An 18820-nucleotide genomic window follows, 5' to 3' on the forward strand; every position below is an offset into this window, starting at 1 on the left:
AATACCTATTTTATTGTTAATTTGTTTATTTTATTTTGCTTTTATTGTTAGGTGTTGTAATGTCTATGTACGTCACTAAATTATTTCAGTACAATATTTAACAATATTAAAAAAAAAAAAAACATTACTTTCTACAAGTATACATTAAAAGCCTTTTTGTGTTACTGGATAGAGTACTCTGTAAGAATCAACATTTTTATATAATCAAACATGAAATAATAGTATTATATTAATATTGCACTGATAAATACTGAGGCATTTTAGAGTTAACGTAGTTGAACAATAACAAATCACAAATTTTATTTTTAATAAAAATGGCTCTCTATCAAAGTCATATAATAATAAAAAAGGGGAGAAATAAAATAATTTTCAACGCAATGAAATCAGGAAACCAGATGGCAAAAGCATAATTATTATAACATTTGACAGAACAGAGCCAGAACAGACCGATTTGATCGGCAATGGTTACGATTCCGCAACACCATCATGAGAATGCGAATTCTCGTGTAAATCCCTCAAAGCCAGAGCAACCGTGCATTAATCACGGTGAGTAGACGATAACCGCAAGGCGCGCAGAAGCGGTAGCAGTTAAAATAATTTAAGTGCCACCAACCGCAGAACTTGGGCAATAAAGAACGGAGACAAAGTCTGGAAACATTTTTCATTAGGCGGAGAAAATTCGCGCTGCAATTCGCAGAGTAAACAATTATATTGTGTCCGGTTTTGGGCTAATTGTACGAGGTTGTTTGCTCTTTTTATTGAAAGGATTTCGGGGCATGATCATCTTTCATTACATTACAAGAAAATTTGGTTTGTATGACATATACAAGTTTTTCATATCCGATTTTAAATGCTTGAGGTAACTTATTCGTCATAATAAACATATTTCGAAGGATGCCCATTTTTTATTAGGCAAAAAAGAAATTCATACTACAATATACAGCTTAGACATTTATATTTTAACTTTGAAATAATTATTTGAATTTATATATTGTTTATATTGAAAGAATTTCGGGGAGTGTTAAGTAGTCAATAAAAACTAGTAATGCATGACGTAGATGACCACACTGTGCCCGGTTTTGAGCTATTTGGTTACAGCTATTTTTCCTTGAAATATTGAAAAGATTTCAGAGAATAGCTATTTTAGACGACTTAATTAAGTCCAATTTTAAGCTAATAAATTTAAAAAATCCATTCAAAAACACATTAGTTTTGTCATATTGAATTTTATTTAATTTGCATGCAAATACATTTAAAAATTATGGATTTTTAGTACCACTTAAACCTCTTGGGCTTGTGTTTGGCGCTTTACATTTCGAGGTCTATATGGTTATTCAATTTGGCAATATTATCGACAGAAGCAATTTGTGGCGTTTGTTAGGAATGTTAATAGTTATTTAACGATCTGTTAAAGATTACCGGGTACTGATGGAATTTCTAAACCTACATTAGTACAGTTGACGTGCAATTGGAAAAAAATGATTAGATACATAACTCATTGATCTACAAAAAGAAATGACAATAACAATTTAACCAGGTTTAATTAGGGCGACTCGTAAACTCTTTTAAATAATAACAAAGTAATTGAAGAAAAAGAAGCGAACTAAAAGAAGCGAACTAGGTTCACCTACACTAGATGCTAAGTTAGAGAAGTTATGTTGAACTGAATTATACTTTTCTATACTACTATGTTCTCGTATATTCCTAATGTGGTCCCGGCACAGAATAGGTCACTCCTTCCTTTCCCGAGGGCGTCATAAGAAGCGGTTAATGGAGAATAAGGAATGGATAGCAGCATCCCTCTTAAAATACCTCCAAAACCTAACTGCGGTTACCAATCCGCCTGCCAAGCGTAGCAACTACTGGCAAAACCAAATCCCAATAGGAGGAGGCTTGTGTTTAGCAGTGGACAGTTAAGGCTGATATGATGCTACTATTATAGTGACAAACAAGCATACGGCCCGTCTGATGGTAAATGGCATTACCGTAGCCTATGGACACCTATAACAGGAATATTACGCACACGTTGCCAACCCTACTAATACACCACAAAACGGCAGCAATTCGAATGATACGTTCACTAAAACGGTAACAGTGGACTAACTAACTAACTACGGCCTTTGAATGGCTCATGAAGGATTACCTTCGTGAACAACCTTTACATAATATAATATAAAGAATCCTTGTATTTTCCGTTAGATGTTACAGAATTTGTTAATATGTCATCATCTTCTTCCCTTTATCCCAATTATTATTTGGAGTCGGCGTAATATGTTTTTCTCTTCTATTCTTCTCTATTCGCTATCATTTCCACATTCACTCTTATTCTTGCTATATCATCTTTTACAGTCTATCCATATTTTTACAGGTCTTCCTTTGTCCTTATAGCCACACTCCACTCCACATTAATATAAATAAACAAATTAATAAACGAATGACGGGAGTAATCTCGCCCACTGCCACGTTGAATTCTAAAATGCTCGGCTAAATGTATGTAGGTACGTGGAGTGTCATGTTCACAACGATGGGAACATTTTATAAATGCTTTATATTTACAAACGAAACGACACAAGAAAGGGAATTGCGTACAAGTTCTAGACTTAAAGACATTATGAGCGACCTACAACCATAATTATACGTAGTTGTACATGGAGTGCAATTTCAGGGAAGTAAGTTGTATAACAGATTACCAATTGCTGTGAAAATTGTCCAAAATTGAAGAATTTTAAAAATAATACTCAATGCCCTTCTGTTGGAAAAATGTAATTACTAAATAAATTAATTTATACTTGATTTTTCACTGACATTGTTATTCATATTAATTCAGACTAATTATTTGTGTGTGACATTGTTAATATGTAAAATTGTTGTATGTTTGTAATTTTGCACTTGTACAGTCTAAAAATGTTATCATATTCAAAACAATGTAATATTATTATCGAATAAATTGAATTGAATTGCTTTTTTAAAAGCCCCAATGCTAGCAATATACAGTTGATCCCTACGTGGTTCTTCCTGAAAACCGTTATGGTTAATTCTTGTCGAATACGCCACAATTGGCTAACTGGCGAACGTGAGGAAATCCTTATGCAGACTCATACACCCCGGAGGAGCCATGTAGGTACTGCCGGACTCTTACCGGCCAAAACCACCACGTGTTCCTCGGCTACGACATACGGCAGCGTTGCTGCGGTTCTAGTTTGGCTAACGGACTGTTTTTTATCGTGGGGAAATGCGATTTGCGGGACTCATACGCCCCGGGGTGTATGGCTACTGCCGGACTCTTACCGGCTAAAACCACCACGGCATCCCTCACCTCGCCGTAATGTTGGGGACCCGGGTTCTTTTCGAAATTCACCAAGCCCCAACGGCTTCGCTAACGGATCTGCTTAAACCTCACCTTTCATTCCTCACAGGTGTCTCGTATATGCCAGTAGGTTTGCCAGTGTATACTGATAGTGCAGGCGTGTCGCTAATTCATTTTCACTCATTAAATAATTATATTACACAAAAAATTACTGAACCGATTTTAATAAAATTTCTAATCGGGACTAATCTGCATGTGCTTTTAGATAAAAAAAAATAAAAAAAAAATCCATATCGGTTGACAATTGACGGTGTTATGAGATAACACATAAAAAATACAAGTGAACTAAGAACTTGATTCGTTTTGAAGTTTGTTAAAAAGAACCCCCATCATTATTTAAATTCGTGAGTTTATTAATTTTTTAAACAAATAAATATATTTCTGTTATTGTTAAGTAGGCAAATATTTTTTTACTGTTAGGGAGATAAATAAATAGACAGCTCCCTTGCAATACAAGAGTAGGTTGTGCGTTGCGGGCCATTTAAATGTTTGTAGGCGTGTATTTGAAATGGCCCACATTATATTGTGAGAAGAAAACAGAAAATAGAAATCCATATAAGTTAAGATTATACTTACAATAACAACACATTGATTTGCCGAACATCATCTGAAAGCAAACAGAAATTGAATTAAGCATATTTTACATAACAAGTGGCATAACTAAATCAAAGTGACCGTTGGGAGATACAAACGAAGTAATTTGTGGCAAAACGCTCGCTCTCTCGTCTCAATCTGTTACAATTTATTTGCATGTAAATTGGACAAGTTTATTATCATCAGCGGCGATGTGAAATTACGGGACCTTTTGTTGATTAATTCATTACATAGAAAATAACTTGGGAGATATCGATTGTATTAAATACAGATGAGATGAGATACATTAGAGTCTTTTGTGTTCCTATTTATCGGATAAATTGTGTTTTGTCGTTCCCAAAATTGTATTTATTTATGAATGACTAATTGCTCGTCCCCGCTTTATGTGGGTGTATTTATTCATTCATTCATTTAAATCTTTCCTCTCACGTATCGTCATTATCATCGTCATCTCAGCCATTATGTGATTACTGCTGAACATAGGCTCCCTCACTCACTCTCTCACTTTTTGTATGAAGATTTTTTTTAATTTTCCATACATTTTTTTAAAATTTTTATTTCATACAAACCTTGTCGTGAGAATTGTGAATACAACAAAAAAATAATTAGTCTGATAGGTGCAGACGTTCCGTAGTGATGCGCTTACATACAGTCGGAAATTGATTTTTATTTAAATTTAATTTAATATACAATAAATTGTACATTGCAAGTACATGCAACTTTCAGACATAATAACTTCAATTGTGATAGCACACACCTTATGAAAGAATTTTCATAGACATACTGGTTTTAAATAAAAAATAGTTTCAAAATAATTCTTAATTAATTTGTAATTTGCTAATTCGTGTGCGTAGAACAAAAATATATTTAATGTTTTGCTTGGTAACCGTCAGGATTTCGCTGCAGATAGAAAAACAGCATTTTCAATATGTGATCAACGTGGTATTAATCTCTCTATAATCCCTATCGATTAAATAAAGAACTATCAAAATCGATAAAAATATTGGTGATGTAATCGCGTAACATAGACACAAAAATACAGATTTTCCAATTTCCTACTCGTATCCATTTATTTATTTATTTATAAATTACTCACTACACTTACAGTCTCCCAAAACGTGTAGTGAGCCATAGGTTTATTTTACAAACTTAAAAATTTTGTATTACATTTTAAAAGTATATCTATTTTGTCATTAAATACATCAATATCTGGCTGCTGAGCAATCAGAGAATTGAGCAGAGAAATAGCCTGATAAGTGGGAGCAAACTGGTCCATGGTACTGCTCAATTCTATTGGCGACGGTTACCACTTTCCATCAGGTGGACCGTCAGCTTGTTTCCATTCTAAGTTGTATAAAAAAAAAGTACAGGTGCGAACCGGCGGTGCCGATAGTAATCGACAAGCATACAATCGCATGCAGTTTATTCTATGACGATTACAGCAACAAATGAACCAATTCCCCTATTTCTTTTTTCACTAATATACAACTACAAAAATCCTTAATAATTTCATTATTATTATTACAAATGACATTGAAAAATATTCTTTATATAAAAGTAACAAATGTCCGTCAACTTTATAAAAGAAAGTCCTCTACGTATAACTAGCCAACAAACCTGGCCCTTCACGGAGCGCTCTGAAACGTCATTAGTTAAAATTACTGAACTCCAGCCTAGATATCGCTCCCCAGGAGGTAGTTGACAAACTTTACGAAAGGGCACCATGTTACCCTTTGGCTTATGGTATAATTCAAGAACGACTAGTCCTAGTTTTATTATATTCATTTAGATTAATCACAAATGATTTAAAATTGTGTTCTATAAAAAAACTTCCTCGATTGTAACAAAACCAGTTATTTTGATTCAAAAATTAAACTACTAAACTGATTTTGATAAAATTTCTATGGGGCTAATCTATAAGTATATCCTTTCACATAAAAAAAGAATTACTAAATCGGTTTAAAACTCACACAGTTATGAGGTAACAAACATTAAAAAAAACAACATACAACCGAATTGAGACCCACCGCTTTTTTGAAGTCGAATGACAAAATTAAAGTTTTTCGATTAAAATTCCGCTAACGCTTTTGTCTTGGACCAAACACACTCGAAAACGTAATTCTAAATAAGGAACCGGTAATTCTCATCGCAACGACAATATTTTAATTATTTTGACAATCATTGGCAAAGTTGCGCTATTATTGTAATTATTAAGTTTCGGAACATGCATTTGTGGTGTGCATTACTCAAGTCTAATCCTCGAGTGCATTCCTAATGTGACGTAGCTCGGCCTACTAACACGTTACATAACGATAATGGAATGACCGATGGTACTTTAAATAAATTTATAGTTAAAAGTTTCGTTAGCACACATTATATTTTAATTTAGTAACTACCGGTTTAACTTACATATAATTAGATCGAAAAAGCTCGACTAGTTTCGGAATCAATTTGTAATCCTTAGTCATGAGTACTGTGACGCGAGCGCTAGCCTGACTGCGTATCTCGGCCTTATAAATTAAAATACCTTCAATAAATTTATTACATTACATTTTTACCTTGGGTCACTGCTTCCATCCCCGTGTCGCAAGAGGCGACTAAGGCAACTTAGGCAACTTAGGCAAAGAAGGACAGCAGCGTCCCTTACAAAACATCATCAAAGCCTAACTGCGGTTGCCAACCCGTTTACTAAGGTCTACGTTCAGCAGTGGACAGTTAAAGGCTGAAATGATGATGATGAATCAATATCCCAATTACGTAGACAAAGTATGTGAAGATAAGAACTAGTATTTTTTTGATGGATGAAAATGGTATGGTAACCCCACCTGCGCTAACGGGATACGCTGGCGGAGCACCAGTGATGGGTGATAGACGAGAATTAAAACAGGTCAGTTAGCCCATCATGATGAATTCATCAGGAATTAACCCTGATAGTTTCCAAGGGGAACCGCGAGGAGGTCGACCTGGTTGGGTATATTGCTAGCAATGGGATTTTCAGTTTCCATTACTAACAATCCCTTTTCCCCCTAAGAACTAGTATTTTTTTTTTTTGATTGAATACATTCTGATTTAGAATCTGCATGCTAATTTTTCTATATAACCGAGATATTTTTCTTTTATAATAGGATTTTTAAATGAGAGATACCACCTGATGGAAAATGGTAATCGTCGTTGAAAACCGGGACAAAAGTTGCCCATATCCTTTTCCATTCCAAATATTACGTGTAAACCAAACTTATGAGGGGGGGAAAGGGATTGTTAGTAATGAGGTCTAACCCATTGCCAGCAATACACCCTATCAGGTCGACCTCCACGCGGTCCGCCTGGAAACCATTGTGGTTATTTCTTGTGGGATCTTTCACGATGGGCTAACTGACTTGCTTTCATCGTCACCTTTCATCCCTCGCTGGTCCCCGCCAGTGTATATCGGTAACGCAGGCGGGTTTACCAATTCATTATCACCCATAAAAAAAAACGAAACCTATGACGATTTGATGAACCGTTTAAACGTCAAGTAACAAATAAAGTCACGTTCACATTTATAAAATTAGCAAGGATTGCCTAACAAACATTAGTAGGGCACATTTTAAGGAAACCTCCCCCCACTGAAACCCTGTGAATTTCGTGGGCGAAACACGTGTAAGTTTTATGTAAATTTAGAAAGGTTGAAGGTTTTAGGTTCTAGATATACATTCAGCGAATCTAAATTTATATAAAAGCTAGTTTCAGTTCTAGTCAATATATCACTTTGATATATAGTAATGACAAAGACAAAATTTTAGCCCTCTTTAAAAAAGACGTGGATTTCAATTCGGTTGTATTTTTTTTGTTTGTTACCTCAGATATTCGTCATTTAAAAATCGATTTGGAATAATCTGTTTTTTATTTGAAATATATTAATTCAGACAATAGAAATTCCATCAAAATCGATTCCGTAGTTTGGTTTTAAATCAAATTGGTTTTATTATATAGGTATTTGGTATAGAGGTATTGTTTTTTTACTGATCAAACAAAACAAAATTCTGCATATCACGTAACATGATTTACTTGTAGACACGAATAAGCATTCCAAATTCAAATATTTTTTTAAATTTAATCTGTCTATGAAACGTTCGTTCTCAGTCGGTTGATTTTTTTGTTTGAAAATAATAATCAATATTAATTGTTAATCAACAAGTCGCAGTTTTTTTTTTTTATTTAAATGCAAAAGCTACTTATTATAAAACAAAATCTTAAAACTTATAATCCTTTTGATCTATTAAAAAAAAAAAACAATATTTACCAAGTCTACTGAATAATATGCGGTTTTCTAATACTTTAAGTGAACACCAAACTGTTTTCAATAATATAATAACTTATTTCTACGTGCTAAGGGTGTGAAGTCTTAGTTTATTTTTGTAGCACGTTGTTTGTTGCGAAGACTGCTCGTCTCAAGGGCGCCGGCTTGCTACAGAATCGTCGTTGTTGTAGACAGACCTTGACATTTAGTTTCAGTGTTTACCGTTTGTGTGTTGATCTTTCTAAACAATAATAATTTTGGAATATTGTGCAAAAATTGGTTGTCTGTACTATAAGATACAAATAAACTAATAAAATTAATATAAGACATGAGAGGAAACACTATTAATCGCAAAAAGAATAATACAAATTTATTCAAAATAATCAAAGACATCGTACATACAAAAAAATACGACGAATTTCACAACTTTTTTTTTAATATAGCTTGTAGTTTACGAAATGTTAACATATAAAGTGCTGAGAAAATACAAAATTTTCTAATTGGAAGTTCCACACAAATTTTCAAATGATAATAAAGAATTTACAGTGTACAGAGGAATAACACCTGAGTCCTCAGGAATGGCAACGCATGGGGGGCATCATGGGCGAAACAGTATACTCTGTTATGTCCATGGTACTGCTCATGTCTATAGGCGTCGGTTACCACTTTCCATCAGGTGGACCGTCAACTTGTTTGCCATTCTAAGTCGTATAAAAAAAACACTGATAACTAAAAGAAGGCGATTATAAGCTTGTCAACAGGTTCCATTGAATTCCTACAAACTTACTTCAATTTCAATAAGATAAATGTTACGTTTACCCTATCACACTACCTCTGACTACACCACTTGTGTGTTGTGTTTTCACTTGCTTTTTGAATAGTAGCTTTTTAACACACGAAAAAATCTAAGTCACTTTATTTATGTGCTGCCCTTCTTTGTATTTTTTCTGCCTCTCTTTAATGCATGCCTGTTTTTGTTGTTATTGGTGTGATTAAGTAAATACAAAAACTTATTATTGTTTATTTATCTACCCAAAATATATTCAATAACTTGATTTGTTTTTTTTTAATCAATTCAGTCGTTTCATCTATACGTCTCTCTTATTATTATACATACATACATACATACATATCTGTCACGCCTGTCTCCCATTAGGGTAGGCAGAAACAATGGAACGCCAAATGCTTCGATTCAAACAAACCTCTTTCGCTTCTTCCACATTCATCAATCTTATTATTATTAGATTACATATTATTGTTTCGGCCTACCCTAATGGGAGACAGGTATGACAGATATGTACGTGTGCGAGATCCTTTCAATATAGCATTTATTATTCACAATCAGTTCATAAACTCGCTTATTTCAGACGCCCTCTGACATTCAACTGGTCATACAGCTCGACCGGTCATTCGTATAAGTAAAATAGAATTGAGCCCTAGACCGCACTAAAACAGGGACAAACTATAAAATAATGTAAATTGTTCATCAAACTCGGCTTGCAAAACTTATTTAGGCCATCCACGACATAAGGGTTGTAAAAACTAAAGGGTTCTCCGAATACCATAAGTCCGGGCTTGCCTTTACGATGGGGACACAATTTAAATTGTATATTAGATTGTGTATTATACCAGAAAGTTGGGGTAAAGGGATATCTGGAGAATAAAAAACTTTATACAAGGACCCGATTGCATTCGCGTGAATTGCGTGAAAATCGAGCGAATGGCTTGTAAATATGTGCAATATGTTTTGTTGGTTAACAAAATAAGGGCCCTTATGTCCAAACTCAGATTGGATGTGTTATGCCGATGAGGATTTGTGTTATATCATCAGCCGGGTCAAAGTCAGGAACAAGGAATATCTGATGATCAGTAGTAATAAGTAGGAGACCGGTAATATCCGATATCTATATATTTAAGTTCTTCTGGATATTAATAATAATACGAATTAATTCTTTATTGCGCACAAAAGAGATACATACAAGGAGTATTTATACAGAATATGCATATTTAAAAGACAGCCTTGTCGCTAAAATCAATCTCTTACTGACAACCTGAACATTGAAGACTACCCGTTTCGATATCGACAATACCAGTCCGATATTTACATTCATTAAGAGCGGGATATTCTTTTAGATATATTGATTAACTGATATTTAATTTCTATTAATGGGCCAATATATGCATAGATATTGTAACTACAATTGCTATTCATCATCTACGCTTAGTAATAATTGCCACACAATTACACCAATCGCTTGATCATCTACCTAAGATACCCAGTGTTATCTGAAGCCAAGCAACAAACATCTTAAGGTACGAATCAAATCGCCCAAACCATCAACACCAATTCAGAGAAGATCATTTCTTAAATTTGCTCGACAGAGTATCGGATCCGGGATCTCATTTACGCAAAGCAACGTGTCAATCTTTGCACTACGAAGGTCGTCATATAAGTAGGGTACTCGTTTAAAAGTGTTATCGCGGAAAGTAGAATAGAAATAGCAGGAATGCAGAGCCGGGCTAAAGCTGAAATTAAAGCTCTTTTTTATGCAACTTAGAATAGTAAACAAACAGACGGCCCACCTGATGGAAAATGGTAAACGTTGCAGACAATATAGACAAAAACAGTAGATAGCTAAGATGCAGAAGGTAAACGTCAAAGGCGAGATCCGTCTGGCATCCAAGTAGTGCAGAGTTTCAAGTACTAGCAATTAGATATGTTAGCGAGTCTAAGTGTTAATTTTTATAATGTAAATTTTTTATAATATTTAAAATAAATAGCAAACAAGCTGACGTCCCACCTGATGGAAAGTGACTTATAACAAATCCTTAATAAATAACTGCAACAGTAAGATTTAGGACATTAGTACAAATTATGATTACAATCGAGAATTAATAAAAAATAATGTAGCCTCATTGGAAAAAAAGGAATAATAAAATACCTATCATTAGTACTTGGCTTCAAATTATTGATACTAGTAACTTTATCCACTTTTCATATTAGCTCTTTTTAATAAAACATATTTTGCAAAATTCAAAACTCAATCTGTAAGTAATGCATCCACTACTTAGCACATAGTATCTGCGAAACATTTTGAATACCTGCGCTTCATGAAAAGTTTGAGAATCTCTGTTTACATTCCGGAACGGTCTAAAATTCAAATTTAGTTTGCTTATTCCTTTGCGAATATCCTAGTAAAATATTTCAGGCTTTAAGATTCATTAAACAAATCGTTTCGTTCATTGATTTATGTAGAGACACGTTTAGGGTCAAAATTATTTACTTAGGTATTGTAAATACTTTGCGCTTTGTCATATAAATATTTATAAACAACTACATTGAATTGTATTATTTAATTATTGGAATCTTTATGAAAATTGAAAAAACGTCACCCTCCTCGCTTCTAATTGCTGTGCCCGACAGGGTCTACAATATATTTATTTTATTTTTATTTATGCTTTATTGACCACATTACACAAAAAAAATTCTGGTACAAAATGCGAACTTAATATTATATAGCATTCTCTCCCAGTCAACCTTTGGCAAAACAATACTTTATTAATTATTAAGATCTTTCATACCAATTGTAGAATGCAATAAATAAATTGAAATATTTTAAAAAGAGTCCATTTTAATTGGATTGTGACTAGTTTCTATAAATACATTCAGAGATCACCTCTTTTGCTTTCTCTACATAACGTTCATCTTCTATTTCTCTTTCACAGTCAAGATTTTTTACAAAGATTTTGCTAGAAATAATTTTGGAAATTACCTCAAATTACTAAGAAACATTATTAATACATATTTTTTTTACTACATTATAAACATTTGAAGCTCTTCTAAATTGATAAGTATTATTTTTTAATCTAATTAAATCATAAGGTAATTCCACGATCGTTTATTTACCCCACCTGTAAAAATATAAAAAAGTGGCAACACTAACTAGTTATTCGATTAAAATTACTTTGTTTAATTTCACTATCATTAGCTGGTATGGTAGCTGAATTAAACAAAATCATACCTACTAATATGGACTGTCTAACTCACACACTTAAAACAGTTTCTTCAGATTTTCATTGTAGATAAATAAATAAAACGTAATTCCGAGATAAATGTTCCATTCGGAAAATTTTTCCCAAGATTTAAGTGGATTTATGAGAAAGTTGAACGGAACGGTCGTTCAAATCCTTTCCCTTAGATCCGCTTAGGTAACTTTTGAGCGCTTATGCATATAATTGAGCGAATTTGGTCATTTTGAGACGAGCCAAACAAATATTATATACTACAAATACAATGATGTATGGAATGCAGAAAGAAAACATGAATTTACTATTAACAAAACTACTATAGGTAATAATAATAATTGTTTTTTTAAACGACGTACAAACGTCGACGTTTTCCCAAGAGACTACAGCATGAGATTCTTCAAAAGGGGGGTGAAGAGGTTTCTTCAGGGTCAGCAACGCGCGCGTAATACCTCTGGTATTGCAGGTGTTCATAGGCCACGGTAACCACTTACCATCAGGTGGGCCCTATGCTTGTTTGCCACCTCAATGATATAAAAAAAAGACGGAGATTCTCAAACTGTCTATATTTTTGTGGCTATATTATGCTACATTACATCACTTACCATGAATACACTTAGTATATAACCTAAATCGGTTAAATACTCAATATCGATTGGTCTTATATTAATAATCAATCAATCTGTTACCGTGTAGAAACACTTTTGTAAGAGCCACTTCGACAAGGTTTGTTTGAATTGTTTAAGACCTAATTCTTTAAATTCTTTAGGGATTGCATTATACAGTTTCGTACACATATAATAACAATTTTTTTGATAGACTGCTGTTTTTGGAATACAATTTAAAACTAATCTATTTGGCTGTCTCGTATTTTTTGGGTATTGTTGTACAGCAGTAGTAAATTTGCTAAAATATTTTTTAACAAATACTGCTATTTCATATATGTACATACATGGTAAGGGAAGAAGGCGAAGTTTTTTGAATAAAGGCCGACATGGTTTCCAATGTGGGATACCACATAATATGTCATAGAGAAGGAAATATGCTTATTTTTATCCCGCTCAGTGACATGTCTAAATCATACGGACAAAGTCTCGTGCAAAACTAGTCTGATATATCTACGCAACATCAATTATAGTTATTTCATGTAAACACGTACTTTCAAACTAATATATTTTTATATAAGTGAATCTGAGATGTCAAGTGCGTATGTGACGTCACATTTGAATTATATATGTATGTTTATGTTAATGCTCGAGTACATTAAAGAAATTTTTATGGAAGTTAATTTGCGAGGGACATTTTTTGCATTTTGATCTGAAACCTTTTGCACTATGACAAAATACTGAAATTGTCATGGGTCATTTGGCAATAACACATATAATATAATATAATATAAAACTAGTTTCTTTCTCCGTTACGTCATACGCGTGAGTTTCAGAAGTTCGTAAGAAAATTAATTAAATAGACCCCTTGTAAATGACATATCAAGATAAAACACACACCAGATTTTAAGTTGGACTTTCAAAAAAAACAACTATGAATACCGAGTCCAATTGGGAGCAATACTTTTTGCGTGAACTTGATACCGGTACAAATATCATCTACTTACAAATTTATTATATAATATTACTAGCTGACTAAAAATTTGAAGTTGTATGTATTTTTTAATGCTAAATCATATTAAAATAAAAATAAAAAAATTGTCAAAAAAATAAAAAAAAAGTTTTTAGGGGTGGGTCACTCTTATCATTGAGGGGTATAAAAAATAGATGTTGGTCGATTCTTAGACCTACCCAATATGCATACAAAATTTCATGAAAATCGGTAAAGCCGTTTCGAAGGAGTTTGGTAACAAACACCGTGACACGAGAATTTTATATATTAGATATACATACTGGTATGAATGTTCAGAAGTATTATAAATGCAAAAATAAAAATATTGTATAAATTATTTAGGAATACAAATATCACTTATATAAAAATACCTCGTATTATAAAAAAAATTCAGAAGTAGATATGTTTCAAGTTTATACCAATCTCGAATATTTAGAATCGGTTTTTTTAGACTAACACTTACTAGCTAGGTATCTAGGCAGGGAGTGCATGGTTGACAGATCAACACAGCGCCATCACACCCTCAGTGCATATTTCCTAATCTGTCTAGAATATTATTTTATATTAAATATTTTTATATAACATAAAATAATTTTTTTTAATGTTTATTTATTTATCTCACAACTTATTTGAGTACAATGAAACATTTAAAATTAAATTAGAGAACTGGTGCCTAAACTGGGTATCCGAAGAACCGTATTTTTAGTCACCAGGACCCCTCTCTGGCATGAAACAGTTTAAATACATACAATGGAGACAAAGTGTTCCGTAGTAGATACAAATACAATACGTACTCATGAAAACACGTATATAATATACACATAGTTATATAATATTTAAATGTTTAAATAACAATCAATCACAACTTGATAATTATAAGCAAGCAAAGGCAAGGCAATCAAGTACACTAAAACAGAAAATAAAGAAAAATAAAATAAAATAAGAATAACAATTAAAGAATAAAGATTTTATGAGGTAGGATGCATTCATTGACATTATGATATTAAAGGAGCGACCTCTATGCAGCCCCTGGAAATCGCTGTGATTCAACATCACCATCATTTCAGCCATTATTCGTCTACTGTTGGACATAGACCTCCCCCATAGACTGCCATAAGGAACAGTCCCGAGCCACCTGCATCACACGCGTTGTGAATAATTCCTGATAAATTAGTTATGATGGACCAGTAACTAGTAACCAGACCAATGGACCTAATTTCCTCTACATCTATCATCCCTGACTAGTACCCTGCCAGTGTAAAACGAAAGCATGGCGAAGGTTCCCATTCCACTATAATTTCCTAAATAATAATATTAGTATTAATTTCTATAAATATTTTGTAGGTACGAAACACTAAAACTGGAATTAAATAATTAAAAAAAACACCACAGCCCCGCCACAAATATTTTTATAAAAACTAGCTGTATCTCGCAGCTTCATCCGCATAAATTAGGACATAAAACATTCTGTGCATTAAGTTAGAAAATAAACCACCCAAGCACCAAATTTCATTCAAATCAGTTCAGTAGTTTTTGAGCGAAAAAGTAACAGACATCCGTTTAACCATTCTTACAAAATTTTGGACTTATAATATTAACAAGATTACAACTAGTCTTACTCAGGATGGTGTAAGGACCCCGTACATCCAAATCTGTTGAGGCATTTAGAAGTTACAGAGGAATGAACAAACTCACATACGAAAACATTACACTACATTAATTTTTTTTAGGCCAAATGTGTAAAAATAAGTGGAAATTGGCAATATCACGTTCTCTTTTCAGTGAAGGTCGGTATGAAAAATTGTACCGACGCACAGTGGGAACTTTGACTCCTTTTCATCTCATAAATCTATAACTTCCGTATTAATAAAGATATGTACATGATTTTTTTTCCTGATAATCTTAAATATATATGCTTTTAAATTATGTATGCGTTGTGAGTAAAAATTTATTTCTAATAGTTATAAATAATAAAATACAAGAAATATAAAATATTTGTAGGCTTACATTTATGTCCTAAGAAATTTATACAGGAATAAGTAAAAGTATCTGCGTAAAAAACAAAAACTCTTATAAAGATAACTTAGAAGTCACTCAAGAGCTCCTTTACTTCATCAAAAAGTTCTAAATATTTTTTATTGGAAGGTTTTCTTAAACTTGATATGTATGGGTCAGAGGTATATAAAAGTGTGTAGAACATCTTCGTTAGTGGCTACCCTCGAACATTGTCTTGCATGATGAATGAACTGCTTATAGTCTTTGTTCCGTGACTCTTGATCATCTTCTGAAAGTTGCCCAAGAGGCAAGACAGAAAAGTAACGTATCACACTTTCACAATGAATCAACACCTTGTGATTTTGCGGATAGCAAGATTCTGTAACTTCACGAATCAACTTGTATGATGGAAACAATAAGCAATTTTTGCTATCAAACAACTCATCATATTTTCTTACTGTGCCTTGTTCAGATCCAATTCTACAAAAATGCTAAGATCTTCATCTTTTAAATATGCTGTTATATGTGTCGGTTCATTAAGAAAATTACTGCGTATTTCACTCTTTTTTTCTGACGGCCATGCTCGTAAAATATCAACGATGAATGCTTCATCTACTTCACCACGTGACCTTAAACCCTGTACATATGAGTTCAGTATGAAATCAAGTCCATAGGTATCGAGCAGTCCCTTGTTTTTCCGTTTCTTTGTACTCTCTGAACTGTCATTGTATCTTTTAGAAGGTCTTCCTCTTTTCTCTGTCGACGTAGAAGGTTCAGGTTCGCATGTTGTTTTTTCTAGATTTACAGTGAAAATGACATTAAACCAATTGCTATTTTGATTTAAAAACTGTTTTTTCTTTCGACCACATTTCGTATAGCGTTGACGAAACTGAGTTATGAAGGACTTCTAAATACTTGCGATAATTTTTGCTATATTCGCATCTGAAGATTCGGTAATATTATTTCGTACATAGTTTGAGATATAATCAATATAATTTGTATCACTTTCAACCGGTACACGAGACTTCACTCATTGCGGAGAGATAATATATATATATATATATATATATATATATATATATATATATATATATATATATATATATATATATATATATATATATATATTCATCATTATGCGGTTATGCGGTAAAGAATAGGTCTGTATGGAAATGGGAACTAAATACTATGTGAAATACTTGTTAAAAGTAACGCAAAAGATAAAATATAAAGTAATAATTGAGACAAAAGTATTTTTTTGAGTGTCCAGACAGAGAATCTCAAATAAAGAAAAAAATCTTAATATACGTACTTAGAAAAAAACATTCTCACCATGATATTATACTAGATTTAAATATATTACGCAGTAAAACTGCAAAAAAAAATCTTTTGCCCTCAAATTACATTATATTTCCTAATAAATTAAACCAAAATCAGAATTAAGCAACTGTCAAATTCCAACTGAAAGTTTGAGAAAAAAAAATAATACATATAACGATATATGGTTCTTTGGTTAAGTAATATTCTACTAAACTAAATATATTTTTATTTTATAGTAAAGTACACATTCTAAGCATTTTAAAATGGTATCACACTATATATCTATTGTTTTGATACTATAAAATTATAAAACGAAATTTAAGTTTCATAATTATTTTTGTATTTTTTTATTCCTTGAATTAGATGCTCTGTTATGAGGTAATGAACAGTAAAAAAAATACTTATAATGATAGAGAACTCTTTAGCTAAAATTTGAGGTATTTTGCATATCCACAGAGTTTTAGAAAAGTATTTATGAGATTTCTTAGGAGAGTTTAATGTCCGGGGTGTGGGCGTGGGATGTGACATTTGATGTATGACCCTAAATAAAATAATGTTTTGTAAATAAATATCGTAATGGTTTCCACATAAGCTAACAAAACATGCAAATAACATTGCTTAGTTGTCTATAGCTACAAAATGCTTATTCAAGCCTACCTATTTAAGCCTTTTGCCCGTGGCTTCACTCGCTTCCATAAAAACTTTCATCCCCAATTTCAATCCTTTGAAGGTAAAATCTATAATAGCCTATTTAAATATTAATTTTAATTTTGAATCAAATAAAAATAAAATTTCGCAAACAGACACTTTTTTATACCTAAAAATTGCGAAATAATACCCAATCTGACAATGCTGCTGTGAAACAAATGATTGTAGAGTAATTTTTAGGCAACCTAGAATGGGAAACAAACTGACGGCCCACCTAATGGAAAATGACAAGTACCAAGGATACAACAGAGTATACTGATACCCTCATGTGTTTCCGTTCCTGAGGACTAAGGTCATCAACTAGTCAACATAATACCGAGGTCGTAAAAGTCTTGAAAAATGTTAGAAAAATACCTATCGATTGTGGATATCTCGACTTATGACCTATATAATCCCTGTAGTTTATATGTACCTACAATTTTTATGACGCTAGGTTGTTTTTTATGACGATAGAAGCCTTTGTGAGTGTATCCCCTCCCATAGCCTACGGATCCAGGTGCGTAAGTGGGGAGCGGATGTTATTATGTAATATAAGTTCATCATGGACTTATGTTTTAGAGTGTCTACATTATTTAAAATCAGACCAGCTAATCATCATCATTAACAGCCTTTAACTGAAATTTTCTCTATCCACTCTAATTGGATATGTCATTTAATATATTTACAATATTTTTAACTGGAAAGAATGAATGAATGAGTATACTTTATTTGAATTATACAATATAAGAAATAAACAAGACAATATAACGTTACAATTGTATAAGTACAGTAAGGCGATCTTATTGCTGAGAGCAATCTTTTCAAGACAACCTTAAGGTAATGGACTAATATACTACAAATACCAGGGTAAGAACTAGATTAGACCAGACACCTGACAAGTAGCGAAAGTTCACAAATGTGACGGATAAATACAG

At 32.7% G+C, this 18820-nt stretch overlaps 1 protein-coding gene across 1 annotated transcript in view; it reads right to left on the reverse strand.

Annotated features, from left to right (window-relative positions):
• Positions 1-18820, reverse strand: part of LOC113513068 (uncharacterized) — a 230629-nt gene that overhangs the window by 145508 nt on the left and 66301 nt on the right. The window contains exon 2 of the mRNA XM_052894337.1: positions 3944-3974. The gene's annotated coding sequence lies outside the window, so the exon portion shown is untranslated. The remainder of the gene's footprint in view (positions 1-3943; positions 3975-18820) is intronic.

The sequence above is a fragment of the Galleria mellonella genome, unplaced genomic scaffold (assembly GCF_026898425.1).
Source record: "Galleria mellonella isolate WM207_F2 unplaced genomic scaffold, CSIRO_AGI_GalMel_v1 utg21, whole genome shotgun sequence".
NCBI classification, from domain to species: domain Eukaryota; kingdom Metazoa; phylum Arthropoda; class Insecta; order Lepidoptera; family Pyralidae; genus Galleria; species Galleria mellonella.